Source organism: Dasypus novemcinctus, chromosome 12 (genome assembly GCF_030445035.2).
Source record: "Dasypus novemcinctus isolate mDasNov1 chromosome 12, mDasNov1.1.hap2, whole genome shotgun sequence".
Classification (NCBI taxonomy): domain Eukaryota; kingdom Metazoa; phylum Chordata; class Mammalia; order Cingulata; family Dasypodidae; genus Dasypus; species Dasypus novemcinctus.
Genome location: NC_080684.1, coordinates 105,750,912 through 105,766,365, shown reverse-complemented (window position 1 = coordinate 105,766,365; position 15,454 = coordinate 105,750,912). Strand labels below are relative to the sequence as shown.

Sequence of the window (15,454 nt, the reverse complement as noted above, 5' to 3'; positions counted from 1 at the left end):
GGACCCCGCTGCCCGCCCCCGCGGGTTGAAGGCGGCGTCCCCACCTGGACGCTGCGGGCGGCAGGAAGAGCAGGACTTTCTGGAACCCACCCGGCCTGACGCAAGCCCCCGGCCTGACGCCGGCCTGACGCCTAGCCCCCGGGGACCACCGCCCCCAGCCTGGAATCCCGCCCTGGGTGGCCCCCGCGGTTCTCCCCCAGGCCCTGGAGCCACCCTGCCCGAGGGGGGGTAGCAGTCGCCACCACAGCTCCCAGGAGGGGTCAGGGGTGGGGAGCAGCTGGGAGGGAGGCCCAGCACTGGAGCGCAGGCCGGTTCCTTTGTGCTGTGTGGCTTCAGGGGAGCCACTCGCCCTCTCTGAGCCCTGCCTGTGCCACTCTCGGGTGGCAAGAGCTGAGCAGACACCTTAAATGCGCCTCTCAAGGCCGCGGGCAAACTGACCAAGTCAGAGATGTTGGAAGTGTCCCAGGGGACTTCTCGGGGATTCCAGAAGGGAAAACAGGCCAGGCCCGCCCCACCACTGGCCACGCGGAGGCTGACTCCTGGCCTGATTTAAGTCCCTGCCTTAGGGGTCCCAGCCCCATGCCTTGAACCCGCCTGCACCCCCTCCTAGTGCCTCAGTTTCTCCTCTGTGAACTGGAAATGCTGCCACTGCCTCGCGGGTTTGGTGGCGAGGGGCTGAGCTGCGTGGGCTCGGGCACCCCGATTACAGGGGAGGAAAAGAGGGCAGTTAAAGTTTGGGCTGAGAAGGGGTGGAGGGGGGTGCAGGGAAGGAAGGAGAGGGAGAAAGGGGGGGGAAGCTGGCCGAGGGGGGGGGGGAGGAGAGGACGCCGGAGGCTTGGGAGAGGAGGGGGGAGCGCGGGAAGAAGAGGGGGCGCGAGGTCCGGGGGAGTGGGAGAGGATGTTGCAAGGGGGGCCCAGGAGGGGCGGGAGAGGGAGCAGGGAGGAAAGTGGGGAACAGCGGAGGGAGGAGGGCGGCCAGGGGCCCCGCCAGCTGCCACCGCCTCACGCCCCCCTCCGGGCGCCCCCGCCAGGTGACACCCCCCCCCCCCAGCACGGCCTCCTGGCCGCAGCCTCACACCTGGGACCTCAGGCTGTCCCCCCCCCGTGTCCCCCCCAGAACGACCCACCTGGCCGCAGGCTCACACCTGGGACCTCGCACCCCCCGGGCCCCTGCGGGACCGCTCCCGCCAACGCCGGCCTTACCTGGCGACACGCCGCACCTGGCCCGAGCTCGGTCCCCGCCGCACCTGGCCCCGCCCCGGACGTGGCTCCCGAGCAGGCCCCGCCCCCTGGGCGCCCCCTCCCGGAGCTCAGAGCCCCGCGCGAGGGCGGCTGGGCCCCTGGGGGGAGGGCGTGGCCTGCGAGCTGAGGCAACCCCCTCGGTGCATCCCAAGCACGCGGGTCCCGCCCGCAGAGCGCCCCTCCCTCCGCACAGCGCCTAGGCCGGGGCAGGCGCCTTCCGTTCTAGGGCGGTGCAAGGCGAGGCCGGAGGGGGTGCTGAGGGGAGGGGAGCCGAGCGCTCAACAGAAGCCCCTGGGGGCAGAGGGGGCCTGCGAGGGGCCGCCCTGACCAGGCTGACCGCCAGTGGGGGGGCTTCCCGGAGGAGGGGAGGGGGAGGTGGCCCCAAGCCCGGGGGGCCGAGGGTCACCCAGGGCCAGTGCCTGAGGAGAGGAGCCCTGGGGCTGCCCAGAGACCCCTGGAGGTGCCACTGCCCCCTGGGCTGGGGCTGGGCTGGGGCCTCCCACTGTCACAAATGTCACCTTCCCACAGCTCAGGGCAGTGAGTAAAGACCGGGTTTACCTCAGGCCCTCTTTCCAGCTGTCCACACCCCAGGGGCCAGTCTTTGCCCCTCTTTTCATATACTCTCACTGATCTCATCTAATACAGCTCATAACCTGAGAACCCCCAACTTAACGTCTCTGGGGGCCCCTCTGAACTCCAGGCTCGTTCTCTACCTGCCTATGACATCGGCTTGAGGGCCCAGCGGCAGCTCAAGCCCAGCTCGGCTGACTGTGTTCTTTCACCGGGCGCCCGAGCCCTGGGGTCCTCCTTGGCTCCTCTCTTTCCCCCGCACCCCAAAGGGGGTCCTTCCGGAAGCCCTGGTGCTTCTTTCCTAGCCATGTGTCTGAGTGCCACCACCTGTCCCCACCCCATGGCCACAGAGTCACCAACACCCCTGACGTGGCTAGTGCCCTTGCCCTCTGCCATCCGTTTCCACATCACAGCCTGGGGGGTCCTTCTGTGAGGTCCTGCCTTGCCCTGCTCAAGCCCTCGGCAGCTGCCTCCTCGCTCAGAGTGAAAGCCCGAGTCCTTCCTTCCTGTGGCCCCCGGGCCTTCAAGCTGCGCCTAGCCCGTTCCCTCTGACCTCATGCCCTCTCTCCCCGCCGCACTGGCCTCCTCGCTGTTCCTGCAGCTTCCGCTGCCTCCGCTGCCCCAGGGCCTTTGCACGTGCCCGTCCCCTGCCCAACACCTTCTCAGTGAGGGCATCCCCAGCACCTAGCCACTCCATCTGCAATTTCAGCACCTGCCCTTCCCCCCCACCACTCCCTCACCCCTCCTCAGCCTTCTTTCTTTCTAACACGCCTCACCACCTCATGCTGTATCTATTTCATCTTCCTATCGTCGGCCCTCTTCACAGGAGGGTCAGCTCCGTCGGGGCAGGAGCTTTGTGTCGCTCACTGTGGCGTCCCCGCACCTGGAGCAGTCTCAGCTCACAGAGCACCTGCTGCTGGGGAACCCCCCACCGGCTCCCTGCCCCGTTCCCGTGCGTAAAACAGGAGGATGCCCCGGGAGGAGTAAGAGAAACGGGATGCGAAAAGCTTCCTGGAGACGAGCTAAAGCTGGCTACAGAAATTGCCTTAACCTATTATTAGCACCACATTCATTAAATAGACGACCCAGAGACTTCAACCTTCCGTCTATATGCTCGCTGAGCCCTGGACCTCAGCAGAGCTGCGGACAACACCTTCCTTCCAGGTCATCGGACCCGCCCAGGACAACCGACCAAAGGATGATCCTGGACAAAGCCGGTCCTGAAAACCAGAGAGTATCTACATCTGCAGGCGAGACAGTTCCAGCCGTCTGCCCCGGGGATCTAGCCCCTCTCCACCGGAAGCGGAGCGAGCGCCACATCCCCAAGCCCCTAAGACTGAGGAAGGAGCAACAGGAGGGGGGATGCAACCAGGGACCAAAGGAGACTTTTTGTTATGGCAGTAACAGGAGAACATGCAACCTTGACAGAAAGACAGTGGTTACCAGGTGCTGGGGGGAGCGGGAGGGAAGAACAGGTGGAACGTGCGCATTTTCAGGACATCGGGCTTGTTCTGCCTGATACTGCAGTGATGGATACAGGCCATTACACATTTTGTCAAAACCTATAGAACTGTGCCGTGCGAAGTGTAAACCATCATGTGAACTACAGATCCTGGTTAGCAGCAGTGCTTCAGTACTGGTTCATCAACTGTAACAACTACTCTAATGTAAGACATTAATAGGGGAAAATGGAGGAACATGGAGTCGGGTATATAGGATTACCCCGTACTTTTTTTCTTCTGTTCGTTTAGTTTGTTTTTACTTCCCCTCTACTTTTTTTTAAGATGTCTCTTACTTATGTATTCCTCCCCACCCCCTCGTTGTTTGCACTTGCTGTGTCTGTTCGTCTTCCTTGTTTCTTTTTAGGAGGCACCAGGCGAACCAGGGACCTCTGATGCAGGAGGGAGGTGCCAAATCCTGAGCCACCTCCCCTCTCTTGGCTTTGTTTCGTATCTTGTCACACCAGCTTGCCGTCTTCCTTAGGAGGCACTGGGATCTGAACCAGCAACCTCCCGTGTGGTAGGCGGGAGCCCAGCCACCGGAGCTTACGCTTACTACTTAAGAAAATTTGAGTTGAGTTTTCTAATTCTTGTGACCCCATAAAATATCCTTCCACCTTTCAGAGCACAGAGTTTCTCTCCTGAAGGCACTAGCAGGAAAAAAATCCCAGGGAGGGCCTCTGATTGGCTTAGCCTGAGTCACGTGACCAACTTAGAGGTGGGAAGGGCATTAGAAAGAGCGAGACTTTACCCTCCCCAAAGCCAGCGGGACCGCGACAGGAGGCCTCGCCTCAGTTTTGCACATGATAACCACAAAATAAGTGAATATGCGTCAGTCTGAACAGGGACCATTTGTCAGCATTCCTCGAAGTTCAGCTCCATGAGCCTGTCCTGTGCCTGGCACACAGGAAGCACCCAAGCAATGTTTGTTGAATGAATGAGTGACTTCAGATTCATTCTCTCATCACCCAAGCAGCTGCCTTTTATTGTGCAAAGAGTTTGTAACCATGCCGGCTTCGGGGCCTGGTAAACAGACACAGCCTGGTTTGCAGATTACTAACTTATACCTTTCTTGATCCCGAAGGCTTGAGGTTGCTGAGAAAGCGGAAGGAAAATGTGGAGACGTCTCGATTCGAACGCACATACCTGAGCTTCAGGCTAGATCTGGAATGGGGCCCGTGTCACTGAGGTAGGCTACGGGTGGGGGCCCGTGTCACTGATGTAGGCTACGGGTGGGGGCCCGTGTCACTGATGTAGGCTACGGGTGGGGGCCCGTGTCACTGATGTAGGCTACGGGTGGGGGCTGTCCGTATTTTCATAGCTAACCTGAGCTGTAGGCTTTTTGAGTCGTGCCTTTCGGTGAGAACTGCAGCCCTGCCCTTGGTAACCATGACAACAACTCCGTCCTAGGAAACAGTTTAGCGATGCAAACCCTATAAACTTTAAACATTCAGGGAAAATGCAAACCCAGTGTGCCAAAAGCTTACCTAGAATGTATGAAGTCCGTGCTAAAAGCTTACCTAGGATGTGGAAGGTATATGCTAATTCGAGCACTGAAACGAAGGACCATTTGGCCCTTCCTCTGTATAAAAGGAACTCAAAAAAAAAAAAAGCTCAAAAAGCTTGTTCTGCGCTCCAATTTCAGACTGAGAAGCTCCGAGCCCGGCTGGTTGTAAATAAATAATTTTTCCTTCCCAAAAATTATTCCTGAGTCCTGGCCTTTCTATACACAAATAATTAAACCTCTCAACTTCTACGACATCAAGGCTGATCACGAGGAAGTCAAGGAGATGCCTTCTTTCAGCAACGGGTGCGCACACACGATCACTTAGCCTCACTGCTTTGTGTCTCTCTTTTCCTTTCATTCTTATCACCAATGTAAGATCATTCTTTCATGAAAGAGGGACAATTTGCTGGTTTTTTGTCTGAAAAAGCTACTTTGGGCCTAAGAGAACGCACCTCCCGCCTCCGAGGGCTGCTGGTAGCATAATTTCATGCCATTAAGAGACGTGAGGGGGATACAACTCTCCTTGCATCTGTGTTTTGTGAAACTCTCATACAAATTCCACAACCATAGCTGGGTGATATTAAAATACATATAATAAAGCAATAATTCAGAAGCATTGTGAGGCAGAGAATGCAGGTGTGTTATGCCATTCATAAGAAAAGAAAAGAAACAAAAGAACCGCGGTAAAGCTGAGGCTGGCTGCCTTTTAGGGTCTTTCTTGTGTTTTCCCCCAAGCACGCCTAATCAGTAATCAACCAGTTAGTCATTTTCTTTTGTTGCTATAACAATAACTCCTTGCATTTCAAATGCTTTGCAATAGAAAAGAAAGAATAATAATGCGAAAGGAAGGAATTACATCTGAATGGTATTACTCCAGTCTTTATTAAATTTGCTCTTACAAATGTTTATGAAGTCGGAGAGTTGCTGCTCCCCCAGGCAGTAAATTTCACATTAATAAGCTCTGGGGGAGGGGGTCGGGGGAGGGGGGGCAATGGAGAGCTTGAAGGAAAAGGAAATAAAGAGCCACGTTCCAAGGTCCAAGGCTTCCCATTTATTTTCTCCCAAATTAACTCTCCCTGCCAGCTGCCTGATCTAAGACTTGGCCTGTTTTAACCTTATTAAAACCATGAAACCAAAATTTCCCCACTGATTTGTGGAGGTGACAGCTGGGCTGAGCGAGAAGGGACCCGGAGTCCTAGCTCTCTCCAGCCCTCTCCCTTTATGGGTGGGGACCCCGGTTCCCAGAGAACACAGGGACTTCTGTCCCTGCCGTGAGGCTCAGCCGGGACTCCAGGTGGCCTCGGAGCCACCTCCCTGCCTCGCAGGTGCTGACTGCGAGGGGGCGTCCGCCACCGTGTTCTCCCACCCCAGCTACTCAAACCGCTTGGCTTGCATCTGATCAGACCCTGTTCCTGAAGTGCTGTTTGACGTCAGAGGTGGGCCCTGGTGGTGGACCCTGGCCCCGGCCCCTTGCAGATGCCCATGTTTTGCTGAAAATACCCCCCACTGTCCCAGGGTGGCTGGACAACTGGTCTACCCAGCCTCCTTTGCACCCAGGACCCAGGCAGTCCCCTAGGCGTCATCATCCCACCCACACCGTAAGAAGGGCGGCTGCCCTACGATGCCTTCTGCTGGGGAGGGCAGCCATGGTAGCTGCAAGGTCAAGTACCTGGAGGACCACTGGTCAGTGCCGGGGCCGCTGTGGGCTTGGCCAGTGTCCTAGCAGCACCCTGGGCTATTGCAGCCAGGGCGGCCTTGGATCCCTCTAGGTTCTTGGCTATCCCATATAGAAGAACTTAAGAACATGCCAGTTTAGTTAGGCCAGTGAAAAGAATTTACTGGGGAATGGGGGAAAAGAAGTGAGCTTGCTGAGAAATGCGAGAGAAGGATGGAAATGCGCACCGAGATTTGGTTCAGGCAAGAGAGAGCCAGATTTGGGCTGTGGGTCCCGTTCTAAGCTGTTAATGATCGCTCCCCTTGCCATGTGCGGGCGGCCCCCAGCTGTTTGCTGTTGATTGATTTCCCCACCCTCAGTACCCCAGGGGGCCCGATGATGAGGTCCCTTGAGGGTACTCAGGGCTATTCCTTAACCCCAATGAAATCTCATTCCAAGTAGGGCTCTAGGGGGTCCTCCCGGCAGCCTCCTGTTGGGGTCTTTCCCTCGGGGCTTTCCGGGCAGGGTTCCATCGCCACGTGTGTCATGGCCATGTCTCCCTGCCAGGTCTTGGACTCGCCTTCGCTTTTCCTAAACCAGCCCTCCTCACTATGGCATCACCCCAGGGGGACCCGGCATCCTTGCACTACGGAATTATCTCAGGGTGGTGGAAGCATCTGTATTGATCAGCCAAAGGGGTGCTGATGCAAAAAAACCCAGAAATTGGTTGGTTTTTATAAAGGGTATTTATTTGGGGTAGGAGCTTACAGATACCAGGCCATAAAGCATAAGTTCCTTCCCTCACCAAAGTCTATTTTCACATGTTGGAGCAAGACGGCTGCCGATGTCTGCCAGGGTTCAGGCTTCCTGGGTTCCTCCGTTTCAGGGTCTTGCTTCCCTCTGGGAGCAAGGCTCCTTTCTTCCCAGGGCTGCTTCTTCCTGGGCTCAGGGTCCTCTTTTCCTGGGGCTGGCTTTTCTTTCTTCTTACCAAGGCTCCAGCCTAAGGCTTCAGCATCAAACTCCAAAATTAAACCTCCATCAAAAACCTTCAACTCTGACAGTCATAGTAGATACAACCTCAGGTGCTGGTTCTCCTGAGGGCTGCAGAGACCCACAGGATCTATGGTCATGACAGATGGCTCTGGAGTTCAGGGCCAGCAGTTGGCCCTACTTTGGAATTATGTTCCTGAGTGTGATGGAGCTGGACTCAGAGGTGACCTTTCTACACATGCTTCTTCTGTCACATTTACTGGACCTGTGGTTGGAGCTGGGGTTGGTGTATACTCAGGAGACCCGAATCTCTGGACTGTCCATGTGACAGCCAGGCCCTGAGCCTCAGCAGACTTGCAACTCCTGCCCTCTGGTTCATTGGACTTAACCTGGCAAGCTAACAGAGAGGTAAAGAAGGTCATCCACCACACCAGGGAGTCAATAGTGCCTACAACTGCAAGCAGGAGAATTGCTTCCATCATCCATGTGGGATCTAAGCCCCCTCTTGATATAGAGGTAGAGTGGACATAACCATCCCAGGGTTCACAGGATGAAGGAATAGAATATGGATTAGAGTAGACTTACTGATATTCTACTATGGAACTATTGTGACTAGTGATGGAAGAAATTGTAGCATTGATTTGGAGAAAGTGGCCATGGTAGCTGCTGAGGGTAGGGAGAGGGAAGAAGAGATATGATGTGGGGGCATTTTCAGGATTCGGAGTTGCCCTGGGTGGTACTGCAGGGACAGATGCTGGACATTGTATGTCCTGCCATGGCCCACTGGGTGGACGGGGGGAAAGTGTAAACTACAATGTAAACCATTATCCATGTGGTGCAGCAGTGCTCCAAAATGTATTCACCAAATGCAATGAATGCCCTACGATGATGAAAGAGGTTGTGGATGTGGGAGGAGTGGGGTGAGGGGGTGGGGGCTATATGGGGACCTCTTTTATTTTTTGAATGTAACATTAAAAGATAAAATAAAGAGAGAGAGAAACAAAAAAAGATAATGGAATAGCATACCTAAAGTGCTGGAAAAAAAAATCTCTCCCCTCTGTTCTGTGCCATGCCTTTTATCTGTGAGTCCCACCCACCAGGGGGTGGGGACTCAACACCCTAATCATAACTCAGTCACGCCCAGGTACAGATCAGATTACAAACATAATCCAGTATCTATTTTTGGAATTCATAACCGTATCAAGCTGCTACAGCATCCTTTTAGGCCGAGGGCGTCTCTATGCCGTGAGAGCACCCCTGTGGTGTGGGATTATCCTGTTGCAATGGGAGCATCCCTGCAGGATGAGAGAATCCTGTGTGGTGGGGACAACCCCACAAGTGGCCATAGTTGTAACATTTTCCCATTAGACTCATTCTTTGGGGCAGCCTGGAAGGTTGCTCTGGAAGCGAAGCCTCGAGCCTGGCTCTCCCGTCCTCCTGACAACCCTAGAAGCTCCCAGGCAGCCTTCCATAAACTCCGTCCCCACTTAATCAACCAGAATCTGCTTTGGCTGCTTGCAAATAAGAGTCCTGCCTGCTCTCGCGCCCTCACGTTTTATGCCACCCCGCCCCCTCCCTCATCAAACGCAGGCTGGCAATAAATCCGCCCAGTAAAAAGAGAAACGTCGGCATGAGAAATCCTTCTTGCAGATGATGTCGATGATACTTTACATTTTTATGGCTTTTTACCGCCTGTTAGACAGTTCTGAGCTCTCTGCAAACATCAGTCAGGAGGAGAGGGGTTTTGCTGGTAAAACCATCAGTTCGTTATTAAGCCATTATCACCTTCAGGTCAAAAACCATTACGTACATGACTGTCGTCTGTCGGAACCTTGCTATCTGCAGAGCTGCTTAGCGGGGCGCCTGGTGTCTAGGAGGCCTTGTGGCCTCTGTGAGGGCATAGTGCACACGCAAGTGAAGAAATGTTGCCAGTTGTAGAATTGTGTATCTGGAAAGATCCTTGTTAGGTGGGGAAAGCGAGGACGGGCTGCCTTCCCCAATGTCATAGAGCAAGGTGGTGACAGATTCAGGATCCCAACCCAGGGTCTGCCCATGAAGGGTGTTCAATAAAATGCAATACCCCAGGGAAGTGGATGTGGCTCGAGTGATTGAGTTCCTGCCTACCACATGGGAGGTCCATGGTTCAGTTCCTGGTGCTTCCTAAAGGCAGCGAGCTGGCGCAACAGACAGGCGTGGCGAGGTGACTTGAGAGGAGACACAAGAAGAAAAACATCATGAGAGACACAACAAAAGCAGGGAATGGAGACGGCTTAAGCAATTAGGTGCCTCCCTCCCACATTGGAGGTCCCAGATTCAGTTCCCGGTGCCTTCTAAAGAAACAAAGAAGATAAACACAGCAAGTACAATGAGGGGATGGGGAGAAATAAATACAATAAACCTTAAAAAACAAAACACAATGCCTCAATACCAGCCTTCTTGCCACACAGGGAGTAACGTCATCCATAGCAGTCGGGAGAGCGTGTATTAGTCAGGATTGGATAGGTTACACTGTGGTAACAAGCATCCCCCCAAATCTCAGGGGCGTGGACCAGCATTGGTCCACTTCTTGCTCAGGCTACCTGTTTGCCTCCCTCTGAGATTGCCTGTGGAGCCATCCCATCTGGATGCTGCTCAGCACCACGGCAGTGGGAAAGGAGGCAAGTAAGTGCTCCCACTGTAAAGGGAGTCACGTCCCTTCTGCTCAGAACTCGCTGGCCAGACTGGTCCCATCGACCCAGCAAACCCCGAGGGAACCAGGAAGAGCTGTCCTTCCCAGGCTCAGAAGGCCGTGGGCAAGCAGGAAGTGATCTTCCCAGGGGTTTTGCCTCAAGTCTGTGCCAGTCCCATCCCCGGGAGCTGCTCCTCGGAAGGCGGCCCCCACCGTCCCAGGCATCCCCGGTGCTGCTGCCCCCTCACTGCTGGGCGCGCCTGCAGCTCGGACCCCCAGCCCCCTTGCCGGCTGCTCTGCCCCTATGCTTTGGGCCTCAGCACAGGGGCTGACCCCCGGGGGCACGCCCAAGCCTCAGAGGAAGTGCTTACAGAGACTTGCAAGGAAGGAAGGTTTTCTTTTCTAAGTCGCAGGTTAAGTTTTACTCTCCTGGTCAGAGGGAAAATCACAGATGAGTCAAAACTTTTAGAGGCTGCTCCCCCTCGGTCAGCCCCCTCCTAACCATTCTCTCCTACTGGAATCTTCCTTCTCCAGTGGAGGCATTTGTGGGAAACGCCTCTTGGTCTCCCGGGGACCGGCTGGTGCAGGGAACGTGTGCCCCCACCCCCACCCCGTGATTCCTGGGGCACAGTGCACCCCAGCCATACCTTCCTGCAAGCCAGAGTTCATCCTTCTAGAGACAAACACAACCATGGACCAAGGTGGGAGCTTCAGTGCCCCCAGGTGGGCGCCGGCACCTGCAGGGCAGCCTGCGTCCACACGCCCTGCCTGGGATAACTGTTGTAGAGGGTACGTACCCATGCACACTTACACCCCTTCCCCACACACACACATCTGGAGACAGATACTGGCTCTCGCGGGGGCGTGGTCAAGGCCACTGGGAAGAGGACGTTTCCCAAAGCCTCAGCTCCCGCAGGGCCGTGCTTCCATGACCGGCCCTGGCTTCCGGGATGGGCCAGGGGGCTTGCCGCCTAAGGAGGGGCCCCCGGCCCCCAGGTTACCCACCGACAGGTGCAGGCAGAGAGAACTGCTGTGGCCAGCGGCATTCTGGGGAGGGGGGCGCCGGGTGCACGGGAGGTCCTGAGCTAGACGCCCACAGGCAGGGGCAGGGAGGGTCTCCTCCAGGGAGCGGCGGGGATGCAGCTTTGATGTGTGTGGGAGAGAGGGAGAGAGTCCCAATAACCCGCACATGAAAAAGAGGCTCCACGTCATCAGTCACCAGGGAGATGCGCTCAAAACCATAAGGGCAGGGCACTTCACTGCCCCTGGAATGACTGTCAAAGAAAAAAAAAAGGAACGTAAGTGCCTGCGAGGATGTGGAGAAATTGGAGCTCTCATACATAGCTGGTGGGGTGGCAAAAGAGTACAGCTGTTGCCGGATTTTGTCTAGGTTCTTGGCAATGTTACAAAAAATAATAATTTTTAAGTACATGCCAGTTTAGTTAGGCTAGTGGTTTATTAAGAGAATGAGAGAGGAGAAATGGGAGAAAATAACAGAATCTGGCTCCCAGATGTACTTGCAGGTTGGTCCATGCAGAGAGGAAAAGGGCTAAAAGGGGGTCAAAAGGGCTGATTTCCAGACAAGTCCCCATTACAGATTACAAATCCCCAAGTCCACTTGCATGCTAACCCGGCCAGGGAGAGAAAGGGCAAATCAGGGCAAAAACAAGCAATTTGCCTTTCATGCTTGCTTTTTAAATCATTAATTATACCGCCCTTTGCTATGTTGGGGGAGGAATCCCAGTTGTTTGCTGTTTTGATTGGTTACCCCACCTGTCAATCCCCTGGGAGGGCCCAATGATAAGGCTCCTTGAGAACATCCAGGGCTTTTCCTTGAGCCCAGATGAAATCCCATTCGGAATGGAGAATTCTTGAGAGGTACTTCCAGCAGTCATCTTGTCGGGTATCCAAGGCTGTGTTTTTCTGCCAGGTCCCAGATCCATCTCTTTTTTTTTTTTTTTCTTTTTTAAAAAAGATTTATTTATTTATTTAATTTCCCCCCCCCCTCCCCTGGTTGTCTCTTCTTGGTGTCCATTTGCTGCATCTTGTTTCTTTGTCCGCTTCTGTTGTCGTCAGCGGCACGGGAAGTGTGGGCGGCGCCATTCCTGGGCAGGCTGCTCTTTCTTTTCACGCTGGGCGGCTTTCCTCACGGGCGCACTCCTTGCGCGTGGGGCTCCCCCACGCGGGGGACACCCTTGCGTGGCACGGCACTCCTTGCGCGCATCAGCGCTGCGCATGGCCAGCTCCACACGGGTCAAGGAGGCCCGGGGTTTGAACCGCGGACCTCCCATATGGTAGACGGACGCCCTAACCACTGGGCCAAAGTCCGTTTCCCCCAGATCCATCTCTTTATTCCCGAATCTAGCCTGCCTCACAGCTGTTATGGAAATAGCCTGGCAGTTCCTCAAAAAGTTAAACAGAATTACTGAGGCAGGTTGGCCAAGGAAATGAGAAGATGAGCCACAACATGGCCGAAAGAAAACAAGGCCGGAAGTCAACATGGCTGGCGGACAGCATGGCCGACAGACAACAAGTCTGGTGGACAACAGACAAGGCCGGCAGACAGCATGGCCGACAGACAACATGGCTGGCAGATAACAAGGCCAGCAGAGAACAAGGCTGGTGGACAAGGCCAGGGGACAACATGGCCAACAGACAGCATGGCTGACAGACAACAAGGCTGGCAGACAACAAGGCTGGCAGACAACAAGGCTGACAGACAACAGACAAGGCCGACAGACAACAAGGCCGACAAACAACAGACAAGGCCGACAGACAACAGACAAGGCCGACAGACAACATGGCTGGTAGACAGCATGGCCAACAGATAGCATGGCTGACAGACAACAGGGCTGACAGACAACAGGGCTGACAGACAACAGGGCTGACAGACAACAGGGCTGACAGACAACAGGGCTGGCAGACAAGGCCGGTGGACAATAGACAAGGCTGGCAGACAACATGGCTGACAGACAGCATGGCCGACAGACAACACAGCTGGCAGACAACAAGGCCGGTAGACAACAAGGCCAGCAGACAACATGGCTGGCAGACAATATGGACAACAGACAACAAGGCTGGCAGACAACAAGGCCGGTGGACAACGGACAAGACCGGCAGACAATGTGGCTGACGGACAGCATGGCCGACAGACAACAAGGCTGCAAGACCTCACTGAGACCTTGAGTTTAACCTTGAGGTCCCAGTTTTTCTTTCCGGGACCTCCCCTTGTCCCCGGATATTCCAAATAGGCCTCAGCATTGGCCCCACCATTCCTGGGGTAACCAGTAACAGCAGGGGCCCCTCCCCTTATCATTAGCAAGGGGAAGGTATAATTAAGTTTAAAAGTTAACCATATAAAGCGCTTCTGTCGTGAGTGGCATGGTACATGCCTTGCTTGCTCTTTGTGCAGAATCGACATCAAGAGATTTTGGAAGCATAATTTTTGCTGCTAGGGCAGCGACCTTATATTTTAAAAAAAGGTAACCATAAGGGAGATGAGGTGGCTCAAGCAACTGAGTGCCTCTCTCCCACACCGGAGGTCCTGGGAGACCTCCAGTCGGCGTCCTCGCAGGCGCTTACTTTCCTTTTTTTGGGGGGGATAGTCATTCCAGGGAGGGGGCGTGAAGTGGGCCAGCACTCTGCTTGGGCCAGCTTGCCTTAACCAGGAGGCCTCAGGAATTGAACCCTGGACCTCCCACATGGTAGGCAAGAGCCCAATTGCTTGAGCCACATCTGCTTTCCCTGCACCAAATCTTAGTGTGTATTTCCAGCTTTCTAAGCAATAACTCCCTCCTCCCCTCCCACAGTAAATTCTTTTTTACTGGTCTTACTAAACCGGCATATTCTTAAATTCTTTAATGCAACATAGCCAAGAACCTAGAGGAATCCAACACTTCCTCATCTTTATTATCACCTGACCTGACAATTCTACTCCTGGAATTCCACCAGAAGGTGGAAGCAACCCAAGGGTCCCTGATAGATGAACAGATCAAGAAAATGCGGTCTAACCATACAATGGAACATTATTCAGCCATAACTAGGATGAAGTTCTGATCCAGGTAACAACACGATGGCTCTTAAAACCACTACACTGGAGAGCTGGTGCAGCTCAGTGGTTTGAGCACCTGCTTCCCACATACAAGGTCCCGGGTTCAATCCCCAGTACCTCCTAAAAATAACCCCACTACACTGAGAGAAATAAGCCAGGCACAAAAGAACAAAGTATTGTATGATTTCACTTAGATGAAATAGAATAGGCAAGATCATAGAAAAAGAAAGGAGGTCAGAAGTTACCAGGAGCTGTGAGAGGGGAGGAGGGAGTTATTGCTTAGTGGATAAGGAGCTCCAGATTTGCGTGATAAACATTTTTGGGAACAGATAGTGGAGATGGTTGCATGACATTGTGAATGTGCTTAATGCTACCAAGTTGTGAATTTAAAACAGGTTAAGGGAAGTGGACTTGGCTCAATGGATAGAGTGTCCGCCTACCACATGGGAGGTCCAGGGTTCAAACCCAGGACCTCCTTGACCCATGTGGAGCTGGCCCATGCGCAGTGCTGATGCGTGCAAGGAGTGCCCTGCCACGCAGGGATGTCCCCCGCGTAGGGGAGCCCCACGCGCAAAGGGGTGCACCCCGTAAGGAGAGCTGCTCCACGCGAAAAAAGTGCAGCCTGTCCAGGAGTGGCACCGCATACACGGAGAGCTACACAGCAAGATGACACAACAAAGAGAGATTCCCAGCCACTGACAAGAATACAAGTGGACACAGAAAAAGACACAGCGAATGGACACAGAGAGCAGACAACTGGGGGGAGGGTGGGGAAGGGGAGAGAAAAAAAAAATCTAAAAAAAAACCCAAACGGGTTAAAATGGTAATTTTAATCTTACGTATATTTTATCACAATTTAAAAAAAAAGACAAAAGCCCAGTCCAGGCAAAGGCACTGGGGTCTCCCTGGGGGACTGCGGAGCCTCCCAGCCTTGGGGGCTGGGGACAGCGTGCAGTTGGCACTGGGAGAAGTGGGGCTCGGCCAGATCTCAGAGGAGAGACAGGTCATCCCAGAGAGGAGTGGGCCTCAAATCCCTGGAGAGTGACCTCGTAGGAGACCTGCCCAGGGCTCAAGGTCGCTGGAAGGCAAGCAGGAGCCAAAGAAGGCAGGGGAGGCCGGGCATTCCCTGCCCCTGGAGCCTTGGGCCCCGCTCCCGGCTGGAGACGTTGCGTCTGCCCTCCAGAGCAGCGCAGGATAAACGTGTGTCCTCCTGAGCCCGGGTTAGTGACTTTGTCATGGCAGCCCTTTCAAAAGGGACGTCAGGGTTAGATGA

The 15,454-nt window shown here is 54.6% G+C and overlaps 1 protein-coding gene and 1 non-coding gene across 2 annotated transcripts in view; one reads left to right on the top strand and one right to left on the bottom strand.

The window, feature by feature from the left end:
* The window catches only part of ARHGAP8 (Rho GTPase activating protein 8), a 123,245-nt gene extending 121,995 nt beyond the window's left edge, over positions 1-1,250 (bottom strand). The window contains exon 1 of the mRNA XM_058308916.2: positions 1,204-1,250. The gene's annotated coding sequence lies outside the window, so the exon portion shown is untranslated. The remainder of the gene's footprint in view (positions 1-1,203) is intronic.
* Positions 1,251-13,486: 12,236 nt separating this feature from the next.
* On the top strand, positions 13,487-13,620 carry LOC111763525 (U11 spliceosomal RNA). Its single transcript, XR_002796382.1, has one exon. It is a non-coding gene; the product is annotated as a U11 spliceosomal RNA (small nuclear RNA).
* Positions 13,621-15,454: the final 1,834 nt, after the last annotated feature.